The sequence below is a fragment of the Palaemon carinicauda genome, chromosome 9 (genome assembly GCF_036898095.1).
Source record: "Palaemon carinicauda isolate YSFRI2023 chromosome 9, ASM3689809v2, whole genome shotgun sequence".
Lineage (NCBI taxonomy): Eukaryota > Metazoa > Arthropoda > Malacostraca > Decapoda > Palaemonidae > Palaemon > Palaemon carinicauda.
Window position 1 is genome coordinate 2792932 of NC_090733.1, and position 16343 is coordinate 2809274.

At 40.7% G+C, this 16343-nt stretch overlaps 1 pseudogene; it reads right to left on the reverse strand.

The window, feature by feature from the left end:
- Positions 1–1262: 1262 nt before the first annotated feature.
- On the reverse strand, positions 1263–3439 carry LOC137647352 (uncharacterized; annotated as a pseudogene).
- Positions 3440–16343: the final 12904 nt, after the last annotated feature.

A 16343-nucleotide genomic window follows, 5' to 3' on the forward strand; every position in this document is an offset into this window, starting at 1 on the left:
AAAGATAATAGAAAAATAAAGGTAAGAAATCGGTGTTAACTTTAATGTTATGAGAGCATTGCAAGTTTGTAGCCCTGAATATATTGATGATGAAATAAATGAGATTAGGACTAAAGGCAAAAAAATTAAGTACCTTGAAATTTTATTAGATGATACACAGAGAAAAGAGAAAAAGACCTTCGGTAATAATAGCAGAGAAAATCATAATACAGTACACAAAACTTACTTGTACTACCATATAGTAGTTCTTTGAAAGAAATTTCCAACCTCTTAACAAATTTCACCGTTAATGTAGTGTTTAAGAATATCATAATAAAGAAATCTCCCGACATTACCAAGGAATATATAAACCGCATTCCATGTAATTCATGTGGGATATTCCATAACGTATTCGCCTAGCATTTGCATGGCACTAGATCAATCTCCGACCAGGACCCTTCTGCCCTTTTGTGATAATTTCACCGTTGGTGCCATTAGCCACCATTTGTGTAGGAACAAACATTCACTATTGGTAGGTTGCGTGTAAATTAAAGAGGACAAATATTATTCAGAAGAAACTTCAGATACGACTTTGTGGCAATTACTTCACAACATTGGGTTCAGGAATAAGACTTCACAACGGAAAATGTACATGAAGCAGAAATGTTTAGATTTTCTGTGCCATCGTGTTAATGCTCTTTCATCACTCAGAAAGCAGGGAGAGGTGAGACAGGTGTTTTGCAATGACATAACGAGATTTACTACCCAGATACACCACAATACAGAGTTGGTGGACACAACACACCCTAACACAAGTGCTACCCTCAGCCGTCTAGTGACTCCTGGTGAGCGTGAACGGTTCGTTGTAGTAGCAAGTGGCACAGATGAAGGTTTCATTGATGAATAATTTCTGTGCTACCCTGCCAAGAACAATATAGGAGACTGTCGTGACGAAATGAACAGCACCCTTCATATGGTGGCTGATATCACAGCATCTGTCTGTGCTCACTGAGCCAGAGGTGCTGGTGCAGGAAAATGCACTCTTCCTTAGTCAGCTGACAGAAGGAAGCTGTTGCCCAATCACTGCCACTAGGGAAACAGACTGGAGTGCTGCAGGATACTATTCCCAGCACATGCACTGCACCCTGAGGTTTACTGATTTGGAAGAAGAACCAGCCAGAATGATCTGATGTTGGGGTCATGAGGTCTTCCGGCTGCCACCTGCCAATCTTGAGTTAAACACCATCAAACAAGTGTGGAGCTGTATGAGGCGACATGTGCATTCAACGTTGTGGAGACTCACTTGGACAGATCTGCAAGCGTAGCTCCAAGATCCAAAGCTGGTGCTCTGAGAAGGTCCTGATTGTTCAGAAAATATACATGAAAGTTCAGAACTCATCAACATTACCACGGACAGCGATAACGACGATGGTCTATTTATCCATAGTTTTACGAAATTAAATAAAACGCGTGCCCAGTTATTGTCATGAATTAACCACCCTTTATATGTACACTTTTGTTAGCGAATATCCTCTACAGGTGCATGATATTCATTATTTATTATATAGTGAAGAGAGAGAGAGAGAGGAGAGAGAGAGAGAGAGAGAGAGAGAGAGAGAGAATACTTTGATGTAGAAAATAAATAGAAAAGAAATTGGAAAAAAAAGACCAGTAATGATAAATACATAATGAAAATTGAGAAAGTAAACAGAGAGAAAACAAAGGAGAGGATGAAAACACAGGCGGGGAAGATAGGCTTAAAAAATGAGGAAAGGTGGTTGGGTGGTAGGAGGAATAAGTAGGCTACCCCAAAATTACTAATCAAATGAATTCTTAAAAATTGACCGAATAGGCTTGGACATGTCCTAAAGTTCAAGAGTAAAGTGCTTTTCAGATCTATGTTTGGACATGGATTTTTTTTATCAAAAATATAATGCAAGGTGTTAGAAACTGTTTTAATGTACCATACCATTCAATCGATTGGTCTGAAAGATATTAACAATAATCCTTTGGTCCAGGCGGCTGAAATACAGTAACTTAAAATTTGGCTATTTCCTGAGAAAATTATAGCAATCGTGATTAATTGAAAATCACATCAAAACAAAAATAGATAATTGCCTGTATTAGGTTTTAATAAAAAAAGATTTATGAAAAAAAAAATAGTTTAGTGGTAATGAAAAGTAGGCACAATAATCGGCGGCTGTCCTCTCGTTCTCTTCTATTCCTTTCATTTCTTTCAAGAAAAGATTTAGTATTTGTAGTGTTTAGTTTCTTCATGTAAGGTATCATTCTTTCGAAAAAAAAAAAAAAAAAGGAGAAATTCATCATTATCCAATTCATCCTGATACTTTCTGAAGAATTCTAACTTCTGTTTTTCAGTTTCAACGAGTTGCTAATTTTTTCTTGCCCTGTAATCAAGATTTGGTTTTCGTCACTTCTTAGACGGCGGATTTGTTTGCTCACCATTCCCTTGAGATGTTTATCCGGTGTCAAGGAGAAGATGGAGAGGGTGACCTAGAAGTATGTGACACGAGTTATGGAGAAACATGACTTGCATGCGATTCATTGTCATCACCAGGTGCAAGTTAGTCATCGTCAGTTATTCAGATTTGTTCTTCTCGGCTCAGATTTGAGCTCTTAGATTCTGTCAGATAAATTTCTTTCAAAAAGGACAACTGAGTGAAGTAGGGCTAAATACTAAGAACCATTTCCGAAGTTCCAACACCGGATTCTGGGTTTTGAATTTCTTGATTTATTTCCTAAAATAGTTTTTAGCTTTTTCATTTTCTTTTAACAAAAATATCTGAAAGATACATTAAAAGTTTTATCAATAAACCAAAATGTGACAAAGGCCTACATAAGTTTTAACAAAGGTCATGTAACATGGTTATGATAAACATAATTATCTGCTATTAGTAATTAGTGAATTATCATAACAAAAAAAAATCTTAACATATTTTTCTCTCCTTCTTGCTACTGGTGAATCTTCTCGATCTTTGGCTTTGCGTTTTTGTCGTGGTAGAAGTACTATTTCAGAAGATGTAAAGGGAACTTGCAATATTATTTGCAAGGCTTTAACCAATGAATATTTACTGTATCCAACCAAGGAAGTTTGTCTTACAACTGCAGAATTCTTTTTTTACAAAACATGGAATTTTCCTAACTGTATTGGATTACTGGATGGGAAGCATAATACGCATAATACAGAATTATATTTTAGATAAGGAACAACAAAACTTTATTTTTTTTTACCTGTATCAGGAGAGATGATACAAAGCGCACAGCTCTGTACACCACCTCAGGTGTGCTATTGAGCAGTGGTTTAAATTTCAGGGAAGCCTTATCTAATTATTTCCTTGTAGTTGGAAGAGCTCCATGGCAGAATCATCTACCCTTACAAGGCAATATAAATTAATTGCTGCTTTTACTTTAAGAATTCACTAATATCTGCATAAGACATATTGTTTAAACATATATACAAAATATTTTCATTTTACTTTTAGATTTTCCGTGGTTATCTTTCCGGCATCTTGGTTGGAAATCTCTCTCTCTCTCTCTCTCTCTCTCTCTCTCTCTCTCTCTCTCCTTAAAGGCATTAAATGGTGATTATTTATGGTAAATTTCAATACAGGAAAAAGGTACACCCACCATTTATCGCCTATATCTTCCTAATGTTCGCTTTTACTGATAATTTTGTATAGTGAATTATGAGGATCTCACAATGCTCTCCTCCAGAATATTTACCCAATGAATTCTTCAGTAGCTATGGCTGGAAAGGACCTACTGAATGCATCTCCTTTTGGTTCCTTCAAGAACTGATGGAAAATGGCATGGTCTTAAGTGAAGACGCTCAAAACCTCCTCAATATTTTAAGTCTCATCAATTCGCGGCAACTGCAGAGGTTTGAGGCTTCCCTCTCATCGGTTGTGGCCATATTGTGAAAGAATTCTTATATATTACTTCAAATGTTCGTAGGAGCTTCTTCCATACAACCTTCACGCTAGTTGTGTTTGGTGTGCTGCACGTGTTTCATACACTGTAATTTTATTGCCTTTGTTAACAACCACCTCGCACATTGGTGACCCTTAAAGTTATCAGCTCCTCACCGCCTTTTTTTCTGTCCACCACTACACCCTACTATGTTACAATGCTGCCCACCTATCCTGCATCATTGAAACCGCACACCCTTTGCCATCAGGGAAGTGTTCGCTTGCTTCCAGCGTGCCGAAGTTCAGTTTTGCATCAAGTGTGTGATTTGCTCAAGCAGTAAAGCAGTCTATGTCTTTGCAGTAAGCTCTAGGGACACTTTCCCTGAAATCTTTGACTGGCAATAGGATAAAGGGGATTCCCACAAAAGCGTATGATGCCCACGGTGGCATTACTCATCTTCGCCAGCCGCTCATATAGCCAAGCTTTTCCATCTCTCTTAACAGCCGTTATGGAATCAAAAAGCTTTGCTCATCCTCAGGGAAAGAACCAGTGTTGCTGGCTTGCAACCTGCCTCAGTCAGCTCTCCTTGTGAAGTAAACATACTTCATGCACTTTGAATAAGACGCTTACCCAGACCTGTTCGCACTGCCATCCCTGATGACCAAAGTCGACGTCCTTATGGACAGCCACTTCACCACCTTCAAGACCTCAACTAATGCCTCTACTCTTGACAAACAGGACAACCACTCAACACTGACCAAAGGTGACGTGAATGAGGTAAGACATAGATGGCCACCTGGTAACCTATTAGTCATCTGCTGCAGTTCAGTTAGTACCACTCTGGATTCAGGGTTGCTGTGAAGAAATGTGCAGATTGTTATCAAGGGCCAAAATACATGTAAGTAAGCCATCGCTTGTGGCGGTGGCAACCCTTGTCAAATTTTTTTTATTTTTACACGATGCATGTACTGGTGTACAAATTTTGGTAAACACCTATGCTCTAACAAGGTCGATCTCCAGGATATGACATGGTCATTCTAAGACCGCTTACATACACTTGCAGGCTGCCAATGGATCAGAGATCCACACCCCCGGGTACGAGACACTCACACTATCGTTTAGGAGCGCCAAATACCAATGGAAATTCCTTGTTGCCGACGTGACATTGTCTTTAATTGGTGCAGATTTCCTCACACATTTCTACTTCCTTGTCGATGTTGGGCATCAACGATTAGTCAACGCGGACTCGTACTCATCAAGACCTCTTCAACCCACCGCCTTTGACGTAGCACCCCACATCAGCGTACACACGGATGCCTCCTCACATTGTACATGGAAGTTGCCTGTCCTAACTTTGTCAAACACCCATGGTTCCCGCCAAGTATGGCATTTATCACCCTATCAAAATGATGTGGCCCCTAGTGTTCGCCAGATTCCGGTATCTTTCCCCAGATGGTTTAGAAGCCGCTAAACAAACATTCACAGAAATGGAAGAAATGGGCCTTTGCTAAAAGGCTTCAAGGCCATGATCGTCGCCCTTACTCATCTTCATGAAGGAGAATGGCTCCCTTCGCCCTTTTGGGGGTTGTAGGTGTCTAAGCATCCTGGCAGAGCTGGATCACTAGCCCCTCCCAAGCATCATCAACGTTATCTCCTACTTGCATAAAGTAAAGGTTTTCTCACTGTTCGACCTCTTAAAGTGGTATTATCAGTTTCCCCTTGAAACCAGAAGACAATCTTAAGATCCCCTCACCAGCCCCTTCGATACATATTCCTTCAATCACTCCTGTTTTGGTCTTCGTGTGTTTGGAGCCAAAAAATATGACTAATTGACAGTACTTTAGAGGATCTCCCCCTCTGTGTATGCTACGTGGAATACATACTTGTGTTCTCTGCCTTTAAAGAGGAACACCTCTTATCACCTATGTATCGTTGGACTGCCGACAACGGATTGTTCTTTAAGTCCGGTGTGACAAGAGTACCATTGTTAGGGCACTGCATTGCTACTGAAGGTGCCCATCCCCTCCCAGAGAAGCTAGCATCCATTCAGAACTTCCCTACGTCCTTAGCCGTTAAAGCACTGCAAGAAATCTTGGTCATTATAAGATATTATCAACGGATCCTGCCAGCCATCACCGCCACTCTTGCTCCTCATTATGCATTCCTCTAGGGTAAGCTAAAAGACTTGAAGTGAGGTCCCCTTCAAGAAGCGCCCTTGTGCAACACAAAGGATGCCCTATCAAGCGTTGCTGCTTTTCACCAATGGCAGCAACGCCACTGTTGGTGCAATACTCGAGCAGATGTTTAATGGCTCACGCCAACCATTAACCTTCTTCAGTAAAAAACTATCCAGGGCAAAATCCGGATATTCTACCTTTGACCAAAAATAGCTAGCGGTGCATTTAGCTGTCCGTCAATTTCGCTAATCATCACTCATACAGACCACATGCCTCTGGTGCATGCCTTCACTTGGCAGTTCTAAGCATGGTCTGCCCGTCAATTCTGATATCTCTCCACAGTGGTTGAATATAACATGTTCCTGGGAAAATGAATCTTGTTGCCAATGCCCGGTTAAGAAACACATTGGCCTCCATTCACCTGGGATTAGATTACAACGCCTCAGAAGAAGCCCAACAATGAGATCTAGAATACCAAGCATGTAGGACATCCTGGACATCCCTCCGGTAGGAAGACGTTGCCCTGAATGTCTCCAATGCCATCCTCCCCTATGACATCATTACTGCAGACCATGACTATGGATAGCTACTCCCATGTACACAGCTACTGCACAGCTACTGAAGATGAAGTTCATTTAGCACGGCATTACTAAGGATGCTAAGGATTGGGTCTACACCTATTCTTAATGCCAAATTTCTAAAGTACCGCAACACCCGGATTCAAGAGTGGTCACCTCTCAACCTCTGCATCGTTTTGCCCACAATCATGTCGATGTAGTAAGTCCCCTACTCTCATCACAAGGACATTGTAACCTGCTTATTGTCATTGACCGCATCACTAGTTGGCCTAAATGCATTCCAATGCAAACTGCGACATACACTTTATGTTAATCTGCCTTACTCTCAGGGTGGATAGTGAGATTTGGTATCCCAGAGCAAATCACCTCTGGTAAGGGTACCACTTTTACCTCTCAATTATGGATATCATTAGCAAATCTTCTTGGCATCACCGTACATCAGACAACCGTCTATAGCTCCACAGCTATAGCTCCAAGAATGATTGAGCGTTGTCATCGCACCCTCAAAGAAGCTTTAATGTCCTGCTGCAATGACTTTAACTGGTTTACTCACCCTCCCTAGGTCTTCCTGGGACTAAATACCACTCCTAATAATGTATTGCATGTCTCAGAAGGTGAGATGGTGTCTGGTGACCCGTTTGTCGTCCCTGCCGAATTTTTCCCGTTTGCAACCTCTTACGACAATCTCCATCGTGTAAGTGACATTAAGGGAAATTTACTCTATGCCGTAAGAATTACAAGCCCCAGTGAAGTTATACATACAGGACAGATTTGCACTTGGCAACGCAAGTTTTCCTGAAAAGAAGACTCGGTCTCCATTGACCACCTAAAACCTGCATATATCTGTATGATGACCTGCCTATGATGCTTCTCTTAAGAGTTATGCGCCCTATTTCTCATGAATGTCTTTTTAGGGGGAGCCATAGAGGCTTGTACAATTTATTGTTCACTCCTCCTGGCCAGATAACAGAAGCTGTTTTAGCTTTCCTTTGCATGTATTACTTTGTTTTAGTTTTTGTTATCTAATGAATAAAAATTCCTTGCATTTACCTCGCATCTCTGTTAACAACCACCTCGTACACCGGAGTGGTGCGGTACCCAAACCCCAGGCAATAACAAGATGTGCTGTGGTGCACCGCTTGAGGTGCAGTAGTGCTTCTAATACAAAAATATAGTTTTTAAAGTTTTTTTTTAGTTCCATCATGAGAGTTACGGTACTACCAAGTTCGGCATTTTAAAGTCAAAGGTAAAGGAAAACAGCTTACACGTCTCTTCACAACTGCCAAGAATTTATCAAAAATCCTTTGAGTAGTCTCGGCTCAAGCTGACTCTTCTCCAATCATTTTTCTTGAAATCCTTTCATACATCATGTTCTCTAAACGACATTAAACAAGTTTCTAGGAAGCAGAATATCCATAAATGATCTAGAAAAAGGTAGTAAAAGTACATAAAAAACAGAATCCGATCATTTCAAATAAGAATCAACTAAATATCCACTTAGTTCTAAGTCATCATTACACGATATTTAGGAAGGGGACTCATTTGTGAATAAATTCTAACAAGTAGAGGAAAAAACTCGTTACATAAAACAGTTCTTCCCTTGTTAAATCAAAATGTTTTTCCTGCCTTTTATTTCAGGCTGTAATAGTAGTTATAATTTTGCCTATATACAAATGCCAACAAAAACATCCTACTTGCGAAACATTTACAAGTTATATGCATCGTTGCATATGAGTCTACATGCATTGATATATTTCTAACGTCAATACACTTACAGGTTTGTGTTTAATGTGCGAAATAACCATTATTTAACACTAGAGATAGTGAGAGGACAATGCGAACGAGATAAAAACATAGATGGCTAATCCTCAGTTATTATTGAAATTAAAAGGATTCCATGAGAGAGAGAGAGAGAGAGAGAGAGAGAGAGAGAGAGAGAGAGAGAGAGAGAGAGAGAGAGAGAGAGAGAATATTCAGGAATAAAGTTTATGGTTTTTCTGCTGAATTAAAGATGAAGAAATGGGAATAAGTCGTACGAAAAATAACAATAAATGAAACAAAAAGAAAAGGAAGTCAGGGATTACAACCCTTTTAATCTGAGTGAGAGAAGAAAAACTCAGAAAAGATATCTTACTGAAATCAGGGGACGAACAATAGAACAAAACTGAGAACTGGAAATGTGTAATTTTTCATACCACTCTATATCATTGGATACCTCTTACTGTTGTCTACATTCAATTACCAATTCAAATTCGCGTTTAAATTGGATTCTGATAATAATTTATAAAGTAAGTGATATTTTGTATACCTTATGTGATACTGAGATTGGCTGGTTAAACAATTAAAGCCGGCGTTACAATTTATATGGTTATCAACTGATATCAAATAGAAACTGCTCATAAAAAAAAATTGGTGATGAGACATTTATAACAAGACCTAAAACACTGGCTTGAACTATGACGGCAAAATGATGCCGAAAAAGTAATTAGAGTAGGAAGAAAGTAGTGCATAAGGAGATTAAAAAAGGTATAAATACATAATTTCTTGCTTTTACTACATCAAATATCGAATAAAAGCATCTTAATTATTTCCATTTGTTGTCATAGTCTAAAAATCAAGATGGTAGAATGCATGAGAACCAATTTTCTGTGATACTTTTTATTTATGGTCGTATTTATAACAATTGATGTTTACGTAGTAAGCTTCTATCTTATTAAGGCCTAATTAAATTTTAAATTCAAGTATGAGGTTTATATTTCCTCAACTTTTAATGTACAGAATAAATACGTATTACCTAAAAATATGGATATCCTTGCTAAACTCAAGACTCCTTAGAATATGAGAGGTTATTGATTTTTTTTTTATTGTGCACAAGCCCTTTTTATGATATATAACCCAAAGAAAGGTATATAAAATGTACTGTGTCACTAAATTTTAGTTGAAAATACTTTCAAACTGCCCATTTCAAGATTATCAAACTTTTAAAACTTTTTTTCTTAATCAAACGAATAAAGAATAGCGAACAACGGTCCAAGTTTGATGCAGAACTTGAAAGAGCCTATTAATAATAAGTGCGCAAGGCCAGACAGGAATAAGGCAATAACTAGTTTCAAACGAATCAAGTGTGGCTAGACAGAGGAAAGCATCATATAAATTTTATAATGGATAAAGGTATGGAAAGAGAAGGTAAGGTTTTGTTTATGCAGACAAAAGTCAAATTATAGTGTTCCTTATGAAAAGGAGGAAAGAAATACTCCACTTGTGTTAGGCGTCTAAAAACAGAAAATAATTTTCAATATCAACGTGAGAATTTCTAAAAGTTTTAGAGTAAGAACAGTAGGACTAAAGAATAAGAAGTTATGAAGTGAATTGTGGGAATGCCTTACATAGGGTTACAAATAAGGTTATACATGAACATATTTAAAGAAAAACAGAAGCGGACATAAACGATGCCAACCATTCCCAAACTGTAAACACTGAGTATAATGAGTTTCATCATGCCAAAAATGATAAATATTTTTCAATTTTTTTTTAATGAATCAACTCCCAATTACCTTTAGTACACAACGCAGGAATTTTGTCCTTTTAATCCGCATCATTTGCAGTGTCCAACATATATATATATATATATATATATATATATATAACAAAACTTTTACGGAAATTGTCAATTTAAAGGATAATACTGTAAAAATAAGTATTGAATAATACATTTTTTTCCATAACTGATATACTGCAAAAGATTGACGTCGGAAGCTGTTGATGAAGAGACATGTTGTTAATCTCTCTACTTGATAAATTGTTGGGTGGAGAAAATTTCTTATACACAATATATCAAAAGAAAGTGAGCTCATCCTGTGGAGAGAGAGAGAGAGAGAGAGAGAGAGAGAGAGAGAGAGAGAGAGAGAGAGAGAGAGAGAGAGAGAGATATTTATCATCCAAGAACATACAGTGCTAACAAGCGGGCTCTTTGATGTAACGGACTCTAATTATTGGATCGTTTTTATTCCTTTGGTAGTGGATCATATTACTGCTGGTGACATATGTTTATTTTATTCTTTATGCACACACAAAAACATACACACACACAAATATATATATATATATATAATATATATATATATATATATATATATATATATATATATATATATATATATATATATATATATATATATATATATATATATACTATGACGGCGCCGAGTAAGGCTGTCAACTCAAAGGCAGGTTGGAAACGACTGAGTTATATTATTGTAGAACATTCTCCTTATATATAAAACCTCAAGGCAACGGGACATAACAAGTTCACAAGACAGACAATATAACAGAGGAAAAACCAGACATGAATTTTCATGTTCGTTTTAGTGCGAGGGAAGAGCGAAGATACAAGCATAATATATACAAAAGGAATTATGTACAATTGTGTGAAACACGGTTGGTACATGGCTCCCCCCCCCCCTAAAAATGACATACTGTACATGTTAAATAGGGCGCCCTGATCTAGAGAGGTGAACTGTAGGCGGGTCATCTGGCAGAAGATAAGCATGTTTTAGACGATCAATGGAGACCCAGTCTTCTTTGCCCCGAATGTTTAGGAGGAATGCTTTCGGACTGCGTCGGATCACAAGGAAAGGGCCCGTGTAAGGGGGCGTTAGTGGTGGCTTGCTAGTGTCGTTGCGCAGGAAGACGTGCGTTGCAGAGTGCAAGTCCGTTGGTATGTGATGCTTCGCTGGGGGCTTGTTAGTCTGGCGGCATGGAGTAAATTTTCCCACGACGTGACGTATGCGCTGGAGATCGTCGGAGGAGGTTGTAGAAGCAAAAAATTCGGCAGGGACGACCAACGGATCGCCATACACCATTTCAGAAGCCGAGACGTCGAGGGCGTCTTTAGGAGTGGTCCTTAGTCCAAGGAGGACCCAGGGAAGCTGAGTAAACCAGTTGCAATCCATGCAGCGGGACATCAAAGCTGCTTTGAGGGTGCGATGAAAACGTTCAACCATCCCATTGGCAGCGGGGTTGTAGGCCGTTGTCTGATGTAGGGTGATGCCAAGGAGATTCGCTAATGACGTCCACAATTGAGAGGTGAAGGTGGTTCCCCTGTCAGAAGTATTATGCTCAGAGATACCGAATCTTGAAATCCATCCAGAGAGTAAGGCAGATGTAAATGAGGCGGACGTTGCAGTTTCCATGGGAATGGCTTCAGGGTTCATAGGCACCTGATAATACCCCTTCAGGAGGTCGAGCGTAGAGAAAACCTTTGCTTTGTGCAGGTAGGAGGTTACATCGGCAATGTTTGGGAGGGGGGTAGTGATCCGGTTCTGTTTGCATGTTCAGGCGCCTGTAATCCCCGCACGGACGGAGGGAGCCGTATTTCTTCAGAACGATGTGTAAGGGTGACGACAATGGGCTGGAGGCCTTTTGGCAAAGGCCCAATTTCTCCATTTCGGCAAACGTCTGTTTGGCGGCTTCCAATCGTTCAGGTGCCAGACGTCTGAATTTTGCGAAGACTGGGGGTCCCGTCGTCTTGATATGGTGATAAATACCGTGCTTGGCAGGAACCGTGGGCGTTTGGCGAAGTTCTGGACGGAAAACTTCCGGGTACGACGTGAGGAGGTGGGCGTAGGCATCCGTGGGTGCGCTGATGTGGAGAGCGAGGTTAGAGGGGGCGGGTTGAAGAGGTGTCGACAAGTACGAGTCTGCGTTGACCAATCGTCGGTGGGCGACATCGACCAGAAGGTGGAAATGAGAGATGAAATCCGCACCGAGGATTTGCATTGTGACATCAGCAACGAGAAACTTCCAATTGAATATGTGAGGTTCTTGTAACCGTAGTTGGGTATCGCAGATCCGTTGGCAGCTACCAAGCAGACGTCGGCAGATGTAGACAGACTACGTTGTTTCTTGAAGAGTTTCCTTGGCAAAAGAGAACGAGAAGCACCCGTGTCTACCAAAAATCGCACGCCCGTTTCTGCATCCTGTAAAAAGAGAAGAGTAGAAACATGGGAGGCCACCGCCACAAGCTATGGCCCACTTACACGTTTTTTGGCCACTGACAATCTTTGGCACATTTCTTCGCGGTTGCCCCGAATCTGAAGTGGTAGTAGCAAAACTGCAGAGGATGGGAGGTAGTAAGTGGCTGTAGAAGTCGTTCGTTGGGGCGCGAGCGATTGGTGGGTGGAGGGCGGCTTTGTCGCCGCTTCGGCACGTCACGGGGTAGGCGTGTATGTCCTACGGCATTCATGTCAGCTTCGGTTGACGTTGAATAGGCATCCTCGTCGTCAGGGATGGAGGCGTTTATGGAGGTCTTGAAGTAGCTGTCCATAAGGGCATCGGCTTTGGTCATCAAGTCCTTTATGGGTAAACTATCGACATCGGGTATGGCAGTGCGTACAGGTTCAGGTAAACGGTGTATCCAAAGGGCACGGAGTAGGTTCACCTCACGAGGAGAGCCGTCTGCGGCAGGTTGAAGGTGAGCGATACTGCTCATTTCCCTGAGGGCAAGCGAAGCCATTTGGTCCCCCAACGGTTGTTGCGAAAGCTGAAAAAGCTTTGCTATACGGGCGGCTGGCGACGGCGAGTACTGCTGCAGAAGGTATGTTTTGAGGGCGTCATACGCTATTGGGGTGTCTCCTTGTTCACAAAGCCAGTCGGATATTTCTGGGAATGTGTCCTCGCGTATCGCCGCGAGAACATAATCCTCTTTGGTGGTTGAGCGTGTCACGCCCCTGATACGAAAGTGGACTTCAGCGCGTTGAAACCAAGCAAACGCTTCTCTGCTGGCGAACGGTGAAAGTTTCAATGGGGCGGCCGCGGCGCCAACTGCTGTAGTAGAGTCCGTCTCCGTCACAGTACCAACGATGGAGAGGCGAGTGAGGTGGGCGTGGAAGGCAGTGGGAGCGAGTCGACTTTCGGGGTCACCAATGTGACGGCGCCGAGTAAGGCTGTCAACTCAAAGGCAGGTTGGAAACGACTGAGTTATATTATTGTAGAACATTCTCCTTATATACAAAACCTCAAGGCAACAGGACATAACAAGGTCACAAGACAGACAATATTACAGAGGAAAAACCAGACATGAATTTTCATGTTCGTTTTTGTGCGAGGGAAGAGCGAAGATACAAGCATAATATATACAAAAGGAATTATGTACAATTGTGTGAAACACGGTTGGTACAATACATATGATAAATTTTGCACATATAAAAGTGTTTTTCATATTCAAATAAGCCATATATTTTGGATACATTAACATCTAGATTGTTTTAACGACCTCTGGATCTGAGGCCCAGGCAAAATCACACAAGGACAAAAGCTTCTGACCTGCCAGAAGAAGAACCCTGGTCCAGGAAACTTTTATTAACATTGACATACCACTTGGCCACGAAGAAAGATCTTTCTTAGTGGCCAAGTGGTATGTCAATTTTGATACAAGTTTCCTGGACCAGGGTTCGACTCCCGGCGAGTCTGAAGCTATTGTCTTTGTGTGATTTTGCCTGGGACTCTGATCCCGAGGTCGTTAATAGAATCAAGACATTAATGTAACCAAAATATATGGCTTAATTGTATATATATATATATATATATATATATATATATATATATATATATAAATATATATATATATATATATATATATATATATATATATATATATATACTTACCCTCTAGTGACTTTCTATCGGCAAAATGTACCCTCCTGCTTTTACTGTTATTATATCTTTTCCACCAAAAATGCAGATTTGATAACATGAATTGGAACATATTCCTAAGATAACCTAGATTCCTGGAATTACCGTGGTGGCCAAGACAAAAAAAATAATGTGTAAACCTCACAGATCCCACCTTAAAGTTGATGATTGGTTTATGGTTTAAGCGTAGTTTATTTCCTCCTGCTGTGTCGAGGACAATGAATACGTCTGACTGTAGTGGGTTTTAGGAGAATCATTTTTCAATCAGTGAAACGCTGGCCCCTGTGTCGATCAGTGCTCGAATGGATTTATCTGGTAGGTCAATCTTAACTGCTAATATTCCTAGCCGGCCGTTACCATATATGGGGCATTTGGCCAATGACCTCAGCTGCAATGCCGCTGGTCCCTAGTGCTGAGGGGGTGAGGTTGGGGGTACCGATGGAGGTTCCAGTGCCTGCTCTAAGTTTGTCGTCAATGGGAGCACTGCCTCGGCTACTGCTTGTGATGTCATGCAGGAGGGCAACGAACTCCCTCGTCTCCCCCTTCCTCTGTTTCCTTTTCCTCGAATGTTGGGTGAGGGGAGGTGTGCGTGTGCCACAGCTGATCACTCTAGAGATAGATGACAGTAGGCCAAACAAGTGTAACAGCAGGAGGATTCTTGGGTGGAGCTCTCCACTCGTCTGTGCCCCTCTCCCCCACACTGCCAGCATCTGAAGACTCTTCTAACCTGATGACTGCGTTCTCCCCTACCCAGCTTTGGGGGTTGATGAGTGCCTCTCATGGCTGCCAACTTCTCGGAATCGGGCCCGTTTTGCCAGTCATTTTTTCTTCTCACTACCTCTGCTAACGAGCGATTGTCATCGAACAAATAACCGATAAATACGAGTAATTGCTTTTTTATCACCTTCTGGGAGATTGGCACTCCCGAAAAATGCGAGTTGCAAAACTAAGAACGGATTCACCTTCCAAAATTTTTGGTTTGTAATTTTCTTTTATGTCCCCATTTCTCACATCAGGCAAGGCATATTTCTCAATTAAACGATTCTTTATTTCAGAATAACTTCTTAAACTGTCTTTTGGCCAATACATTACCTCCATCGTAGGAGCATCTTTCAGCAATCTGATCACTTGAATGGCTTTTTCTCTTTCCGACCGCCCTTCTGTGGCTACTTCAAAGTCTCTCAAAAACACTTCAATTGATTGAAACCTTTTGCTAGGCCGTTGATCACCAAAAGGCCTAACAGTTGCCTGGAGTTTTGGCAACTTTCGAACTTTGATCTGCGTATCTTCACTCGGCTGTGCATGTGTACTTTCACTTGTGTTCGTTTGAACCTTTTTTATGTACATCAGATATGCTGTGACTGTGCGCCACTCCTCATTCCCTTCAACCAAGATTCTGTTCATTAAGTATTCTAAATTTTCCAACTTATTTTCCAATTATTGCGTTCTAGTTTCTTGTCTATATTCTTCATCGGCAACACTATACACTTCGTTTTCCTCTCCCGCAGTAATAGTGTCTGCTACATTAGTTCTCACGTATGTAGGTATCTTGAACTTCTATTTTACCGGCTCAAAGAACAACTTCGCTCACAGCATACACAAACAGATGTATTTTTACACCTGACACTAATATGTCTCATGTTGACGGATAATGAGACATCGGAACTTGGTTTTTTTTCACTTTATTACAAAGGTTCCTAAATACACTATACTGTGCAAAGCTAACACTCTCTCAGGTGAGAGCCTTGTCTACTTGTGTGCACAAAGGCAACTAAACACCCCTTGCTATCAAAATGCGATCTTGCTACAACAACATGCTCTTGTTTATAGTTAATCCATAATAAGGTGTATCATTTATGAACGAAACAAAATGAGGGGACACGTATGAATGGTTCTGATAAGCGAAGACATGCACGCATGGACGAGAGAGAGAGAGAGAGAGAGAGAGAGAGAGAGAGAGAGAGAGAGAGAGAGAGAGAGAGAGAGA